General features: G+C 44.3%; 1 protein-coding gene across 1 annotated transcript in view; it reads right to left on the bottom strand.

Moving 5' to 3' along the window:
- The window catches only part of SGPL1 (sphingosine-1-phosphate lyase 1), a 332,112-nt gene that overhangs the window by 149,730 nt on the left and 165,120 nt on the right, over positions 1-17,262 (bottom strand). The gene's annotated exons all lie outside the window — the stretch shown is intronic.

The raw sequence follows: 17,262 nt of genomic DNA on the forward strand, positions 1-17,262 counted from the left end.
AACAGAAAGGCTTTCAACAGATTACACGGGCTCTCAGTGGCCGTCAATTATTGCAATTACGCAAGAACATACGAAGATAGTAGATGACAGCATAGAAAGACCTGTATGGTCCCATCCAGTCTGCCCAACAAGATAAACTCATATGTGCTACTTTATATGTATACCTGACCTTGATTTTTATCTTCCACTTTCAGGGCACAGACCGTAGAAATGTGCCCAATACTAGCCCCGCCTCCCAACCACCAGTGCTGCCACCCAATCTCTGCTAAGCTTCTGAGGATCCATTCCTTTTGAACAGGATTCCTTTATGTTTATCCCACGCATTTTTGAATTCCGTTACCGTTTTCATCTCCACAACCTCCCGCGAGAGGGCATTCCAAGTATCCACCACTCTCCCAGTGAAAAAATACTTCCTGACATTTTTCTTGAGTCTGCCCCCCTTCAACCTCATTTCATGTCCTCCAGTTCTACCGCCTTCCTGACTCCGGAAAAGGTTTGTTTGCAGATTAATAGCTTTCAAATATTTGAACTTCTGTATCATATCACCCCTGTTTCTCCTTTCCTCCAGGGTATACATAGCCCATTCTCCCATGAGTTACAAATGTCAGTGTTTCCCAACTAGTGTGCATTCAGGCTTATCAGATGGGCCACAGGAAAAAAAAAAGTCACCATTTCCTGATGCTCAGGGCTGGATCAGCATATGGACTCTCCTCAACATTCAGACTCAAAATATGCACAAATTCTTTTCTGAGATCGGATGGAGTCGCATATGCCTCTTCTTTCTACACACAGTATAAGCCCCAGAGTGTTAGAATTAACAGGCAGTACGTAAGACACAAATCTATGGGCCCTGCTTTGTGCAGCACACACCACCTCTTCCTTTCAGTCCATCCAGCCTCTAGCAAGTCTCAGCGCTTCTCTAGCTTTTCTTTTGGGCCATATGTGCCCTTTCCCATGCTCATTCTGCCCACTCTGCAGATTGAAAAGGTTAGAAAATGCTGATAAATGCTGTTACTGTTGCTTTTCTTGCTACAATTGTCAACAGAAGACCTAAGCTGTGAATTGAATCCCCCCCCCCCCCCCCCCCCCACAGTCAGCTCTCCTTAAACAAGTTTCTTAATCTTGATATTTTAGATAAAAGAATTTACTTTGCCAGCTATATAGATGCCACCATATGAGAGTATTACATAAATATTCTTAGACACAAATAAGGACGTGATTTACATGTCTAATTTAGGTGAATTTAGGGTCCCTCAAACTCATGAATGGATAGTGTTAATACATCACAGGAAATCACTCAAAAGAAAATTTTTTCAGAGCACTTACTGGGTAAGAAAAAGACAAACCAAGGAAAACAAGAACAGAAAAAGCAAAACGACTATAAAACAAGAAAAAAGCAAAGAGTGTGCAAACTGAACAAGAAAAATCTGAACCATTGATGAAAAGAAGCAACCTAGTTGAAATAAGAGGGAGAAATTACCAAAAGCAGAAAGAAATAAGAAGAAAATGGAATGGGAAAGCAAAGCACTAATTCTCACCTGTAACAAGTGTTTTTGGTAGTCAGCAGGACTGATCAGTCACATAACTGGGTGATGCCCTCACATGGCGCCAGGACAGAACAGTTCTCACAGAGCACAAAATTAATTGTCAACTTGTAAGTATCCCATGCCAGTGATCTCCTCAGTCCCTCAATTATTTCCATAGATCAAGGAGTACAATTGTTAGGGAGCTGGGAGAGATTGTATACCTGATGAAACCTGCAATCTATAACACACACCTCCTCTTACAGGTGGGCTTCAGAGAAATACATTATACATATTGAGCTATCACTATAGGCCTCCAGGCCTATTTAAAAATGTCAACAGATCAAAAAAAATGTTTAAGTCTAGGACAGCAATCACCTAGAATCTAGTTCTATTATTAAGCTTAGGCAAGCATTCCGACAAGCAGAAGGAATGAGTGAAAATCCATCTGTAAGTACAGAAATGGAACCAACAGAATATGCAAAGCAGCAGAAAAAGCTCTTTAAAGATGCTGATCAGCAAGAAAGGAAAAACAAATGGCAAATGCACAAAGATACTGGGGAATATCAAGTATTACTCCAGGAACTGTAAGTGGATCAAGCTTGGATAAATGAGTGGTTAAGAAGAGAATTGAAATCTAAGGATAAAAAATTGATAGAAACACCTCAGGAAACTGGATTACGGACAAGATGGTTCACAGCAAGCATCGAAATAACTGGTACAATTTATAGACTCTGTAAGAAAGAGCTGGAAACGGTTACTTATTTTGAGCTGGCTATGAAGTGCTGATGCCTGAAAAATGTTACATGGAAAGGTACACGGTGGCACATCTTGTTCATTGGAAACTATGTAAGCATTATATCATAAGAACATAAGCATTGCCATACTGAGACAGACCGAAGATCCATCAAGCCTAGTATCCTGTTTCCAACAGTGGTCAATCCAGGTCACAAGTACCTGGCAAGATCACAGAATAGTAAAACAGATTTTATGCTGCTTATCCTAGTAAATGCAATGGAATACACGCACACGCATTTGAGGCAGTTATCGGAATTGGTGGCTCCCCCTTGATAAAGTCAATACGAAACGGGGACCTGTCGGGGTTTGAGAGTGCACCAACCTGCCAAAGCTAAGTGCTGTGCACATTTTGCTTATTACGATTAGATTGTGAGAGTTGGACTGATATAAGTTATAAATTAGTGATTAGTAAAGGCTGGTGGAGGTTGAGTCAATGATTAAACAATACACACGAATTAGACATTCACGTACTGAGTGAAAAAAACTTTTTTTGTGTTAAATATATGAGACTCCACTTCACTTCATAAAAAGAATTGCATTCATATTTGTCCGTACACTTTGTGATTTTTTACACTCGACGGAGTGCTGGCTTATTTTTTATCCTAGATATAAGCAGTGAATTTTCCCAAATCCATCTTAGTAATAGCGTATGGACTTTTCTTTTAGGATATTCTCCAAACCTTTTAAACCCTACTAAGCTAACTGCTTTTACCACATTCTCTAGCAACAAATTCCAAAGTTTAATTACACGCTGAGTTAAGAAATATTTTCTCCAGTTTGTTTTAAATTTACTAGTTAGTAGCTTCATTGTATGTCCCCTATTCCTAGTATTTTTGGAAAGAGTAAACAAGCGACTCACGTCTACCCATTCTATTCCACTCATTTTACAGAACTCTTATTATATGTTCCTTCAGCCGTCTCTTCTCCAAGCTGAATAGCTGCTTTAGTCTTTTTTCACAGGGAAGTCATTCCATCCCCTTTATCATTTTCATGGTACCTTTTCTAATTCCGCTATATCTTTTCTGACATGTAAGAACCAGAACTACACGAAGTATTTGAGGTTCAGTCGCACCACTGAGCAATACAAAGGCATTATAACATTCTCATTTTTGTTGTCCATTCCTCTTAACAATTCCTAACATTCTATTTGCTTTCTTAGCCACCACTGCAGACTGAGCAGATGTTTCGACCTATCATCACCGATGACACCTAGGTCATTTTCCTGGGCGGTAACACGGGCAGTGACCCTAATGTGGAACCTTGCATCACAGTTATAGTTTGGGTTTCTCTTTCCCACATGCATCACTTTGCACTTACATTAAATATTGTCTGCCATTTGGATGTCCAGTCTCACAAGGTCCTCTTGCAATTTTTCACAATCCTCTTGTGATTTAAGAACTTTGAATAACTTTGTGCAGTCAACAAATTTAATTACCTTGCTAGTTATTCTCATCTCTAGATAATTTATAAATACGTTGAAAAACAGTGGTCCCATCACAGACCCCTGGGAAACCCCACTTTAGACCCTTCTCCATTGAGAATACTGACTATTTAACCTTACTCTCTGTTTTCTAGCTTTTTTATGTTTAAATTTATTAGTTTTAAACATAACAAGAATATACTTGTTATTGAAATACAGCCATATTCATTCCAGGAAATTAATAATATTTAAGGAAATAATCATACAATATTGAAAATTCAAAAGTAATATTTTCTCCATATTCCCTTAACATAAAAATTTTTTTGCTTCCTTAGACCTCATTAAAGTGAGGGACGGTAAGGAATTAGAGAAGAATTATCACAAATAACTATAGAAAAATAACATAGTGGCATAATATTCCCACATTATATTATTACAGCTGTTTTGAATCAAGAAATGATTTTAGATGTTCAGGTGAATAAAAGGTATATGTAACCTGACCCAGTCTGATAATACATTTACATGGAAATGCTAAAAGGAAAGTCCCTCCTATATCAGATGTTTCCTTCTATGTTGGGTTGATTTCGTTACATCAGGAAAAATCTGAACCTTAATTCCACCAAAACAGGTTTTTAAATTCTTGAAATAAAGTCTCATTATGTTGTTTAAATCCTGTTCAAAAAATAATGACACAATCAAAGTGGATCTTACAGTACTTTCATCCAATGTTTGTTCTAGTATGGCTGAAATATTATTTAAATCCAGACTGACATCTCGGAATTCTTGTTTTTCCCCCGCCTCTCCCTTAGGATTAGAAATATAATATTATTTATTTATAGGCGGAATTGCATCAAGAGGCATTTTTAAATACTTCATTTAGGTATCTTTTAAACATATCGTAAGGGTTAATCCCAGGGAGGTTAGGGAAATTTAACAAGCGCAAATTTAATCTTCTGTTAAAGTTCTCAATCTGCTCAATTCTTTTTCGAATGTCTGTATTGTCTTTAACCACAGATAATTTAAATTCTTGTAAAGAGTTTACATTCTTTTGAATATTTTGCATTTTTTCAGCAATTTCTTCTTTAATTAAATCCACTTTAGAGTTCAGTTCTTGAAATTTGTTATTAAAGGCTCTAACTTCACCTGATGTCTGATGTAAAGTAGCGTCCATTTCATTCAGCTTCATCCAGATCATTTCAAGATTAATCTCTAGTTCTTTCTTTGAGGCTACTGCCTCTGCTCTCGGCGTCTTTCGCAACGTTTCCTGACCCTCACTGGAAGCAGCAGCTGAAACACTTCCAGTAGGCTGCTGCTTTCCACCTAGATTCATCATCGACGCCGGGCATGGAGGATTCAGTATTGATGGTGGTGAGAGAGATATTTCTTCTCCCGGCAGGGTCTCCGCTTCTCCCGATGGCCCCGCAATGGGATCCGTATCTCTATTAGCGAGGGAAATTGGCGTGAAGAAGCGCTCGAGCCCCGGGTGGAATGGTGAGGATGTCAAGGTAGTTGGGGGGACTAATCTCGCCGACCCCTTTCGTTTAGTGTGGGGCATCTTAGCAAAAGAAATTAAACTCCAAGCGGGACCTCAGAGCTGCCTCTCAACGCGTCCTATTACGCCGCCATCTTAGTTCTGTCCCCTGTTTTCTAGCTTTTAACCAGCTTTTAATCCACAATGGCCCCGAATAGATTCTGTAGGACTGACTGACCAAACAACTGTTGCATTGGAAATCATACTCCAAACAGTAATGAGAAGTGAACTGATGATCATGTTACAGCTCTGCATATTTCCTGTCTGGAGGCTGACTTCAAGTGGGCTACCAGAGAAGCCATGGCTCTGACATTATGAGCCATGACATGACACTCCAGAGCTGGGTATAAAGGAAATGCTGTCTGCCAGCCAATTAGACAGAGTGCATTTGCCAATGGCTGTCCCCATCCTGTTTGGATCGAAAGAAACAAAAAGTTGGGTGGACTGGCAATGGGCTTTAATCCATGCCAGACAGAAGACCAAGGCTCTCTTGCAGTCCAAGGTATCCAGTGTACTTTCACTAGGATGGGCATGGGGCTTTGGAAAGAGAATCGACTGGTTTAAGTTGGAAGTCCAACACTACCATGGAAAGGAACTCAGGATGCAAAGAACTAGTCTGTTATTTTCATCATAAGTATAAAGTGGATCAGGTACTAGGGTCTGAGGCTCACTGACCCTGAAAGCTGAAATGACCACCATCAAAAATAAAACCTTCCTGTTCAAAAATGTCAAGTGTCAGGAATCAGGTAGCTCAAAAGGAGCTTTCATCAACTGAGTGAGAATGACATTGAGATCCCATGACAATGTGGAAGGTTTGAATGGGGACTTCAGCAACAGCAAATCTCTTATGAAGCAGACAACTAGAGGCTGTACAGACATAGGGTTCACCTCCAGTGCAATTGGCGCTTATCAGCATGTAGAGGGAAAGCCTAACAAATTTGGTCTTGAGACTCGACTTTGACAAGTATAGAAGGTATTAAAACAATTTTTATATAGGACAGAAGAATGGATCTAGGGCCCTTCCCTCACAAGAAACAGCAATGTATTAAAATCCTGCTTATCTAAGAAATTTTTTAAAAACTTAAAAATTCAAATAGTGAACTTATCTGATTATTTTTATAAAATTGTATAATTAGGGAAGACTATTTCCTCTTCTTTCCTTTTTACAAAAAACTTATTGTAATCTCACTAAGCCTTTGGGCAAGTTGTGGAATAGAAGTCCCCGCTTTGTATATACCTCCTGGAGGAGGATGCAGTAGGAGGAGGCTAGGAGAGTGAATTGATAATATCAACATGTTTCTTGATGAGGTCAGCAACTTCCTCTGCTTTGTTGACAAAAAGATTATCTCCTTGGCAGGCATGTCTGTGCATTTCTATATTCATAAAAGAGAATCTGAGTGACATATCAAAAACATCATAGGTTGCCCAAGTCATTTGCTTCTGACATTCTCACTGCTCGGCTACTAACTGGAGGAGTTTTACAGCCTTCTCAGGTGGAACAGCATCTGCAAATTCCACTACAGTGTTCACCAAGGACTTAAGTACATGCTCATGAAGAACTAATAGGAATGTAGGCAGGAAGACAGCATAGCATTCTGATAAACTTTCCTCCCAAAGGAATCCAAGGTCTGAGCATCCCTCCCCAGGGGTGCCAGGAATGAGACTTGGAGCTCTTTTGAGAGAGGATTCAACAACCACAGAGTGGTACGGCAGCTTGGGGGGGGGGGGGGGTCTCCCACAGTCTTATCTGGACAGCTCTGAGGATGCTGTGCATTGGCACTGTCACAGATTCCTTAGGAAGGGCATCAAAGTCAAGGATGTCCAATATTTCTGCCTTGGGTTCATCCTCAATCTCCAAATTAAATGTGTTGACCTTTGCCATCTCCCTAACAAAACTAGCAAAGGAGAGATCTAATAGAAATTACAGAGATCCTGCCTCTGAGAGATCATCTGGATCCTCCTCAGAGACCAAGGAACAGTACAACTCAGACTCAGGATAATAAACCCCAGTTTGAGTTCGCATTTGCTTTGAATAAGTAGTTTGGTGAGTGGGCTCAGGTTGAGTATGTGGGACCTGGGCCTCAAGCAGACTCCCCCTTCTCCCCCTCCAACATCCTTGATGCTGCAGCATTGCATTGGGTGAGATGTTGTCCCAGGTCCTCCTGGAGCATTGCTCAGATCCGCTCCTCAATCATATGCACTGACATTGGTGGGCCCAGTGGAGGCTGATATGGCAGCGCCTAATCCCTGGAGAGAGAACAGCTCTCACAGCATGGGTGCTTCTCAGGTGTTGGTGATGCCAATGCCCTGGTGCTATGTTTCAATGGGGATCAATGTCAGTGCTTCTTGACCTCAGCCTGACACACCACATCAGAGTCCCTTGGCGCTGACAAGGAGAACATCAAATCCTGATGAAGACATCGAATCCTGATGAGTCTTCAATGTCTGATCCAAGGTTACTTGGATCTGATGGGCGCTGTCGACACGCCATGTCAAGGCATAGTTGAAAGAATCTGCAGCAGCAGATGAAGCAATGGACCTTCTCAGTAGTTGCCTATGCTGTCTATCTTCAACAGTAGTAACCAAGTGTAACGAATCAACACAAAGATATTGATTTTGAATGACCCTGTAAGAACAAACTGAGAAGGAGAAATACCTGATGGTTTGAAGCATCTGCTAACTCACTGCATTGGCATAGATTCCTGCTAAGGGAATGCCAAGGAAGGAGTGCACTGGACTTGGTGCATACTGCAGTCATGAAACTCCCTCCCACCAATCTGAATCTTCAGAATTCTGAGCTCCAGGTTTTAGAGAACAAATGAAGAGAACTACTGTACTGCTTCTAACGGTTTCATTTAGTTTCAAGATAAGCAGAAGTATTTGAAAATGAAAAAGTACATATAGGTGAAATTCCAGAAGCTGTGCGAGTTCAGGGAGTACAGAAGCTCTTGGAGAAGATGGCATAAATCATAAGGACACATCAAATACCTTGTGCACTGAAGTTATCTTCCCTAATTAAAGGAAAGAGTCACCATCACCACAGAGTGGACTATCAAAAGTATGACATCACATAAACAGAGCTCTACAGAGGAATCCCAGTTGTTGCACTGGTAATGGTAGCCCTACAAAATGGGGGCCAGTTTCACGGAAAGCGAGAAACGTAGGTCAGTCATCTGGTGAGTCAGATGAGGAAGTACTGAAATTTGTAAAATCAAGATTACAAAACTTGACTCTGCCAAACAGACTATCAAACCATCCTTCTCATGGGGTCAGCCCTAACATTGTCCACAAAGAGCTGACTTTAGTAGATATGGTTTTCTATTTTTAATGAAGTTTATAAACAAATTGGAAAGTAAGAATTCCATTGAGAAAATGATTAAGAGGCATGGCAGTGGTATGAGTTTAGAAAAGACTTGGACTATTTCCATAAGATGTTTTAGAGACATTTTGAGGCGCATCTTATGGTGGGTGAATTTGGATTCAGTTTAGGGGGCTGATGTGAAAGCAAAACGACTTCTGATTAGTCAAACAGGTGATTCCTGAAAGTTAAAAGGCTTTCACAGCCCTCAACCATAACTCCAGCTTCCACCAAGAACTGGATTGGTCTACAGAATTTCAAAAACATGCTTTGAAAGCTTCTGGAAGAGGTTCTCTGCAATTCAAGTGTCCTTCAAAGCAAAGGCCCACAGGACAATGGCGACTCCCTATCCTCATTCTGGGTTTTAAGCTGGATGCAGGCCATGGGCCTTGCATTAATGGTTAGCAAGTTTTGTTCTTCCCTTCTTCCTCATCTGTGCCACCTATGGTCTGGCATTTCAACCTCCCCCCCCCCCCCCCCAGTCCTCTGAACTTGCTGTCTTTGCTGGTAGTGATTAAACCAAGCAGCTGTTGGCCATCCCTCTGTCACAACTTCCGCAAAGGCTGGCTGATGGCTGCCTGGTTTAATCACATATTTTGGAGAACTGCAGGGTGGAGGTGTTGGGAGGTAAAGAGGAATGCTGGACCTGCCAGAGGTGGGATGCGGAGAACAGCAACACTGGACCCATGGAAGAATGGAAGGAAGCAGGCAGAGTGAAAGATGTTAGACCATGGGGTTTGCAGGAGGAAGGGGGGGGGGGTTGAAATAGGAAACAGATGCTGGACAAGAAGAGAGCTTGAAGACAAGGACAAAGGTACAGCAGTCTCTCTCCCTAGTTGTATCCACAGAAAGGCGGTATATCAAACCTAACCTTCTTACCCATTATTTCTCTTAAAATTTCATAAATACAAACACCTGTGGTAAAATCGGGGACTACAAACCCTCCGATTCAAAAGTAAAACTGACCAAAAAGTCTTCCTCCTGCACCTGGATGACTTGTCAGCTCTGTTAGGGATTAAGCTGTTTTGTATTATATTCATTTGTAATTGCTGATAAGAGATACAATATATAAAGCTTTAACTGTAGTTTTTTCCAGTTGAGAGAAACCATAAATAAGGGCTTAGAGCGAGCTTAAAGTTGGAGTACTATGCTTTTGATGATCAAAGAGTAAGGGTGGGGGGGGGGGGGGGGAGAGATCATGGATTTGATATACCACCTAGTTTAAGTGCACCTTTTGTTTTTTACACAACCTTTAAACTATGCATTGTAAACACCACAATGTAACAACGTAATCCATGTAGGATAAGGTTAAAAATAAAAACTTGAAACATGGACAGCAATCTCCATATTCTTGGCGATATTCCAAGCCCTTCTTTGTGTGGCACAGGAGGAAGAAGAACTGTATAGGGAATAATCTATATATATAAAAGGCAACCCCAATGTTCTATGAAGCCTCCAGCCGGAAGTGTGAAGCGCCAGAGATATCCGGTTTCCCCATGAGTGAAGGAAAACAGCACAGCACGAAATCCCTCTCTCTAACAGTGAAGGACTCAGAGGGGGGAGGGGACAGACGCCCTCACTCTCTCTGTAACACAAACGCAGCACAGCAGGAAACTTAACACTGAAGGACTGGACTCGGAGGGGGGAGGGGGAGGGAGAGAGGGCAGAGGGCAGGGACACTCCCACATGCACACTCTGAAGAAAACCTTGCTAGCCCCCGTTTCATTTGCATCAGAAACGGGGCTTTTTTACTAGTGGTATATAAATAACATTCCCTATACATGCCTGCTGAGTTGGTAAAGTAACATATGTTTGTTGGCAACAGTGGTGAGTATACCCCACCATAAGACTTCAGAAGTCAAGGGGACATAACTGCATGGGTTGGAAGATAACATGGTGGAAATCATCTGTATAGGTCAGTACAATCAGCGGATGCAACAAACAGTTGTGTTGACTGTGCTAGGAGGAGAGAAACAGGTCAGCAGCACAGAAGGGCTATAAAAACAAGTGCTGGGATTGGGCTGGAAGGGGGTATTCATTCCCCCACAAAAGTCCTGTAGGTGTCAGCTAGTTTCCTTTGATTTTTATGATGATCTAACTGCTATGAACTTGTGTTGTAAATCATTCTAGTTCTCTTGAGCAATGAGTATTTTTATAAACTTAAAAACAGAGTAAAAGAAACTAAAACAGAGTAATATAAACTACTAGTAAAAAAGGCCCGTTTCCGAAACCAATGAAATGGGCGCTAGCATGTGGTTTTTGTGTGTGTGTGTGTGTGTGTGTGTGTGTGTGTGTGTGTGTGTGTGTGAGGGTGGGGTGTGTGTGCAGGTTGTTGATGTGTGTCTTTTTTGTTTTGTTTTTTTGCTTGGGGGGTTGGGGGATGTGCTGTGCTATGCTGGCAAAGTGGGATGGATTGGTGTGTGGCTTTGAGGGCGTGTGTCTGTTGTACTGTGTGTGTGTGGTTTTGTCTGTCAAGGAGGTTTGTGGAGGGGGGTCTTTCTGTTGGTGAAATGTAAATATGGTTGTAGGGGGGGTCAGCCTTTGCTGAGTGGTGGATTGTTTTTTCTGGGGGGTTTTTTTGTGTTTTGTTGAGGCAGCAGTGTTGTTTTAGATGGGCGGAAGGTAGAGGAGCACGTTCTTGGTCGGTCGGTATTTTTTGGCCATTTCAGGGCTGCTGTAGGGGAACACTGGAAGAGAAATGTGCTGTGGGAAGCAGCGCCCTCTTTTTCCGTTGGGCTGGGGTTCTGGGCATCCTGGAGGTGGGAGACGGCTTGCCTGAGGACGGGGATGGTTGTTTTAAGTTGGCGGAAGGGAGAAGAGCACGGTCTCGGGCCATCGGGTGGTGATCCGGTATGTTCGGTCCATTTCAGGCCGGCTGCAGGGGAATGCTGGAACATGCGCTGCAGGAAGCTGCGCCGTCTTTTTCCGGGTGCTCGGGGAATCCCCGAGGTGGGAGACGGCTGGGGATGGTTGGGCACTGCCGCTTTGGCAAAAGGGGAAGAGGAAGGGACTGGGGAGTTACCTGTAGCTGCGTGAGAAAACGGGTATTCTTTGTTTTGTATTATTAGTTTGCATTTCTGTTGAAGAAAGAGTGGATGCCTTTAGAATGATGGAGGTGGTGCGTCGGTGTGCGGTTGTTTCATTAGTTTGGCAGCCAGTCTCCAGCGATTCCTAGGCAGGGAAGGAGTAGGGAAACACGTCTTGGTCGCTGTTTGCTGCTGGCTGGGTCGTGGGTAATCCTTCCAGCTGGGCCGCAGCTTGTCCTGTTCGCCCACGTCCCAGATGGTGACGGGCACGTTGTGTTCCGGCTCCTCTGACTCCATGTCAAGCGATCCCAAATATAGTCTTTGCTATGGGCCCTCTGGCACTCTTCAGTACTGGCATTAGGCATTTAAAAATTTCTCCCCCTCCCCCCCCCCCCCCCGTCTATTTTTGCACATACCCACAGCAGGAATATTCTTCTCTCGTTCCAGCGGTGGTTCTGTGCTCTCCGTGCTGCCCAAATAATGAGCCATTCTGCTGGGGAATGCTCCTCCCTTATTGTCACGTAGTTTCCTCTGATAGGTCCGTCTTACGTTGCCTAGCGTTGCCTGGGAACGGTTTTGTGATGGTCCTTTGTGTTTCAGAACATTGAGTGTGTTTTTTCTGATTGGTCCGTCATGCGAGGGCGGGGCTGAGAGACATGGTCAGTGTTGTGGCTTCACCACCATGAATCCATGAACCCTTCAGGGAGTGACTGAGTGACTTCAGAACGTTGTCTTCAGAACGTTGAGGGTGAGTTTTATTATAGTAGACTAGTAAAAAAGGCCCGTTTCTGATAGAAATCAAACAGGCGCTAGCAAGGTTTTCCTCGCAGTTGCAGCTTGGCCTCCTGCCTCCCTCCCTGTCATGTGAATTCCAGGCCCCCTCTCTGTCCTCGGAGTTCCATGCTCCCCTCTCCTCAGAGTTCCAGCTCTCCCTCCCTCAGTCTCTGTCGTCTGAGTTGCATGCCCCCGTCTGTGTCCTCCGAGTTCCAGGCCCCCTGCTTCCCTTTCCTCTGAGTTCAAGGCCCACCCCCTGGTCACTGCCTCCCTCGCTCTCCTCCTTTACACACCCGCGTCTCCCTTCCTTCCTCTCTCTCTGTCAGTTGCAGGCCGACCTGCATTGGCCGCTCCCTCCCCCTTTACCCCCCCTCGGGAGATCCCTGCACCCCTGGTCTTTGGAGTTCCTCACCCCCGCGCAGTGGTGTGCTGGTAAATGTTTAACAGGCTCTCTCCCCAGTCCACCTCTGCACCCCCCAAATTGCAGAGCTGGCTATAGCTGGGGAGAGAGCCTGGTGGGGAGGGGCAATGCATTACTCCAGGAAAAAAAATTTAATGATCCCAGGTTCCAATCTAATTTATGTTTAATGTGGGATAAAATGTCATAAATAAGTAAATAAATATAAACTTTTAATGTTGAGCACCTGATTCTCAAAGTGGACATATTCCAAACACTATAATGAAAACAAAATGATTTTTTCTACCTTTGTTGTCTGGTGACTTTGTTTTTCTAATCATGCTGGCCCACTATCCGATTCTGCTGCTATCTGTCCTCTTAACTCCGTTTCCAGGGCTTCCTTTCCATTTATTTCTTTACTTTCCGCCTTCATTTCTTGTCCTACATCCGTAAATAAAAGCTGGGTCCTTCGCAGACTTGACTGTCCAGTGGATCCAGCTTCTGCCTATTTTCTTCATCTATGTGCAGTTTTTCTCCTCTCTTCCTTTTCCTTCATCTCATCTCCTTCCCCACTCTTTCCTCCCCTCCGTCCATGTCCAGCATTTCTTCTCTCCCCCTTCCTTCTCCTCCATCCACTGTCCAGTAACTCTCCTCTCCCCTGCCCCCTGCAGCCATCCATACCCACGCAGCGATTCTGTTCGCTCCCCTGCCCCCCCTCCAGCCATCCACACACACCCAGCGATTCTCTTCTCTCCCCTGCTCCCCCTCCAGCCATCCATACCCACCCAGCAATTCTCTCCTCTCCCTTGCCCCCCTCCAGCCATCCACACCCACCCAGCGATTCTCCTCTCTCCCCTGCTCCCCCTCTAGCCATCCATACCCACCCAGCAATTCTCTCCTCTCCCTTGCCCCCCTCCAGCCATCCACACCCACCCAGCGATTCTCCTCTCTCCCCTGCTCACCCAGCCATCCATACCCATCCAGCGATTCTGTTCGCTCCCTTGCCCCCCCTCCAGCCATCCATACCCACCCAGCGATTCTGTTCGCTCCCCTGCCCCCCCTCCAGCCATCCATACCCACCCAACAATTCTCCTCGCTCCCCTGCCTCCGTCGCAGCAGCCACAGTGAAAGCCCGTCTCTAGCCTTCCCTTCGTTTCTTTCCTGTCAGTGTCCCGCCCTCGTGGAAAGCATGTCAGAAGAAGGCGGGGCACTGACGGGAACGAAGTGAAGGCTAGAGACAGGCTTTAACTGCGGCTGCTGTGATGGAGGTATCAACAATTTAAACCCCTCAGAGCGGCGGGGGATGAGGTAAGCATGGCTTGTGGCGCCCCTCCTGCCATGCTTACCTCCCTTACTGCTGGGTTGCGCCACCCCTGGGAGCCGGCTCGCCTGCCACAACAACCGGCTCGCAAGAGCTTTAAAAATTTAACAACCGGCTCTTGCGAGCCGGTGCGAGCCGGCTCCAGCACACCACTGCCCCCGCGTGTCCGTCCCTCTCTCTCCTCCGAGTTCCAGGCCCCTTCCCCTCCGAATTCCATGCCCCCTACCTCCCTGTCCTCCGCGTTCCAGGCCCCCCTCCCCTTCGAGTTAAGGACCCCCCCCCCCCTCCTTGTGGAGTGGAGTAGCAGCCTAGTAGTTAGTGCAGTGGACTTTGATCCTGGGGAACTGAGTTCGATTCCCACTGCAGCTCCTTGTGACTCTGGGCAAGTCACTTAACCCTCCATTGCCTGGTACAAAAAAAAAAAAAAAAAAAGTACCTGACTATATGTAAACCGCTTTGAATGTAGTTGCAAAAACCTCAGAAAGGCGGTATATCAAATCGTATTTCCCCTTTCCCTTTCTCCTCCCCTGGACTTCGAGTTCCATGCACCCCCTGTTGTCTGAGTTCCACATCCCCGCGCCTCCCTCCCTCTCTCTCTGTGCCCTCCGAGTGGAAGCACGACGTGTGCGGCTGCCCCTCCCCTTTGTAAGTGCCGGCTGTTATTTAAAACTTCTTACCTCGTGGTCCGCCGTCAACAGTGAAGTCGAGCAGGCACGGCGCTTCAGACTGCCTTCACTTCTGTTTCAGCTCTGCCACTGGTACTGCCCTCATTTCCTGTTTGCAGAAGGGCGGGACCAGAGGCAGAGCTGAAAGAGAAGCGAAGGCAGTGTGAAGCGCCGTGTCTGCTCAACTTCACTGTTGCCTGCGGACCAAGAGGTAAGAAGTTTTAAATAACAGGCGGCACTTACGAAGCGGAGGGGCAGCCCTTCCACTCGGAGGGCACACAGAGAGAGAGAGAGAGAGGGAGGGAGAGAGGCACGGGGCAGTGGAACTTGGAGGAGAGGGGGCGTGGAACTCGGACTGTAGTGGGAGGGAGGTAGGAGGGCTTAAAACTCGAAGGGGAGGGGGATGGAATTCAGGGGGGGGGGGGCAATTGTGTACTGACCTCCGCCGGCTGGTGCTGGCTTCCCTTCCCAGGTCGTTGTTGCACTCCGAGGGTGCAGAGAGAGACCTCCGGTGGCTGGTGTTGGCTTCCCTTCTCTCTCACTTCCCATTGGTCCGCCCTGTGATATCATCCCCAGGGCGGACCAATGGGAAGTGTGTTATGAACCCAGGCATCCAGACGGAGGTGCAAATTATTATATAGGATAATAAACTGAAAAGATACTAGGTGTAGCAAACAGCTGTTTGACTATGTAATATAGAATTAAATTAAGATAAGGTGTTCGATACAATCAAAATGAAACATACAGACATTTATGCAGTATCTGCTTATTCTGTTGCTTCAGGAGCCTCATACCCTCTAAAAAGAAAAAGAATCCTTAGGAAAACCTTAATGGATGGGGTTCAATTTTGGGAGAGAAAGAGGAGATGGCCGGGGGGGGGGGGGGGGGACTGGTGAGGAAGAGGACAATGGGCATGAGGTTAAACCAAGGACTCTTATGTTCTTCAGATATACTAACTAGCTCATTTCTCCTCTGGAATGCATTTCCTATTAAGTAACTAAGTTATGCATTTGTGACAACTTTGCTGGTGAATGAGCTGTCATGGAGGCTATTGCTTGTATACACTAAAGTCAGTCTCAATTAGGGTTAGTATCAATGACAAGCATTTTAATTTAACAGTTCTGTAGAAATGTTTTTGTACACAAGAGATTACTGGAAGACAAATTTTTAAAAAAAGGAGACATTGTCAACACAAAACTTATCTAAGTACTCTTTCAAAAGACAGAGTGCTGGTATCTGTGTGAACTTCTCCCCAGCTCCTCCATCTATTCAAAATAAAAGCACTATTTCATGGAAAACTGACTATGATTGGAAAAGCAGCTGGTATTGCTCATCCCTGTAAATGGGTGTGGCGGCAACAGAGGACCTGTAGCTCTGGTGTACCAATGTTGGTAAAGTGGTGTGGTAGCTGTGTTAGTCCACTTTTAAGGAAATAAATGAAATAAAACAAAACAAAGAAAAAGAAAGATAATACCTTTTTTATTGGACTAACTTCATACATTTTTTGATTTCTGATCTGAAGAAGAAGAATCACCTTCGAAAGATATCAAAACACGTATTAAGTCGGTCCAATAAAAAAGGTATCAAGAAAGTAAAATGATACCTTTTTTTAAAAAAGTTTTGTTTTATTTATATTTATTACCAGATGTTGGTAGTAATTGAACTGGGCAAAACTTGTATTACTATTCATTCACTGGTTTTCCTACTGTATCAGATATCAAATTTATGCCACAAATTCTAAGTCCTCAAAGAGCAAAAACTGTGGTATTGACATCTATGCAAACGTGTTAAAATGTGGTGTCATCAGCACTGTGGTACAATAAAGGTCGTATGCAATGATGTGATATTTAAGGTTACAGTTCAGAAAACTATGGTTTAGGACCATGGTGGAGAATACTATACACATATATATTCTTACACAAATACAATCAGACAGATTCCGCCATACTTGCACTCCAACTTTATAATATTAAAATATACCTGTTACAAAATGCCTAGCCACCTGCCCGGGCTACCCTTAAGGCCACTTAGAAGGTCTATCCCCAGCACTGCTCTTCCTGCACCTGCCACTTGTGCTCTATACTAGCACCCTCCTCCCACTGACTGGGTCCCAACCACCTCTGGGCAAGTCTCCCACTCCAGTTATCCCCAGTTCACAGACACAACACGCAAACCACCAGGATTCTTAGTCAGTCCAGACAAGCAGAGGCAATAAACTAAAAATGTTTATTGTCATGAAAAATTAGAACAATGAACAGAATCAGCAAAACAATAACATGTAACTGAAATATGGATTAATTATAAAACTAAGCAAACACTTGTTTACTACCTAAATAGTACCCGAGGAAATCAGGACATATAGATGCTCAAAAGGTATTACCATAAATATAACTGTTTACAGGGCTTCAGCAAAGAGATCCTTCTCTCTTTTCTCTCTGGCTAAGTACAT

The sequence above is a fragment of the Microcaecilia unicolor genome, chromosome 5 (assembly GCF_901765095.1).
Source record: "Microcaecilia unicolor chromosome 5, aMicUni1.1, whole genome shotgun sequence".
Taxonomy (NCBI): domain Eukaryota; kingdom Metazoa; phylum Chordata; class Amphibia; order Gymnophiona; family Siphonopidae; genus Microcaecilia; species Microcaecilia unicolor.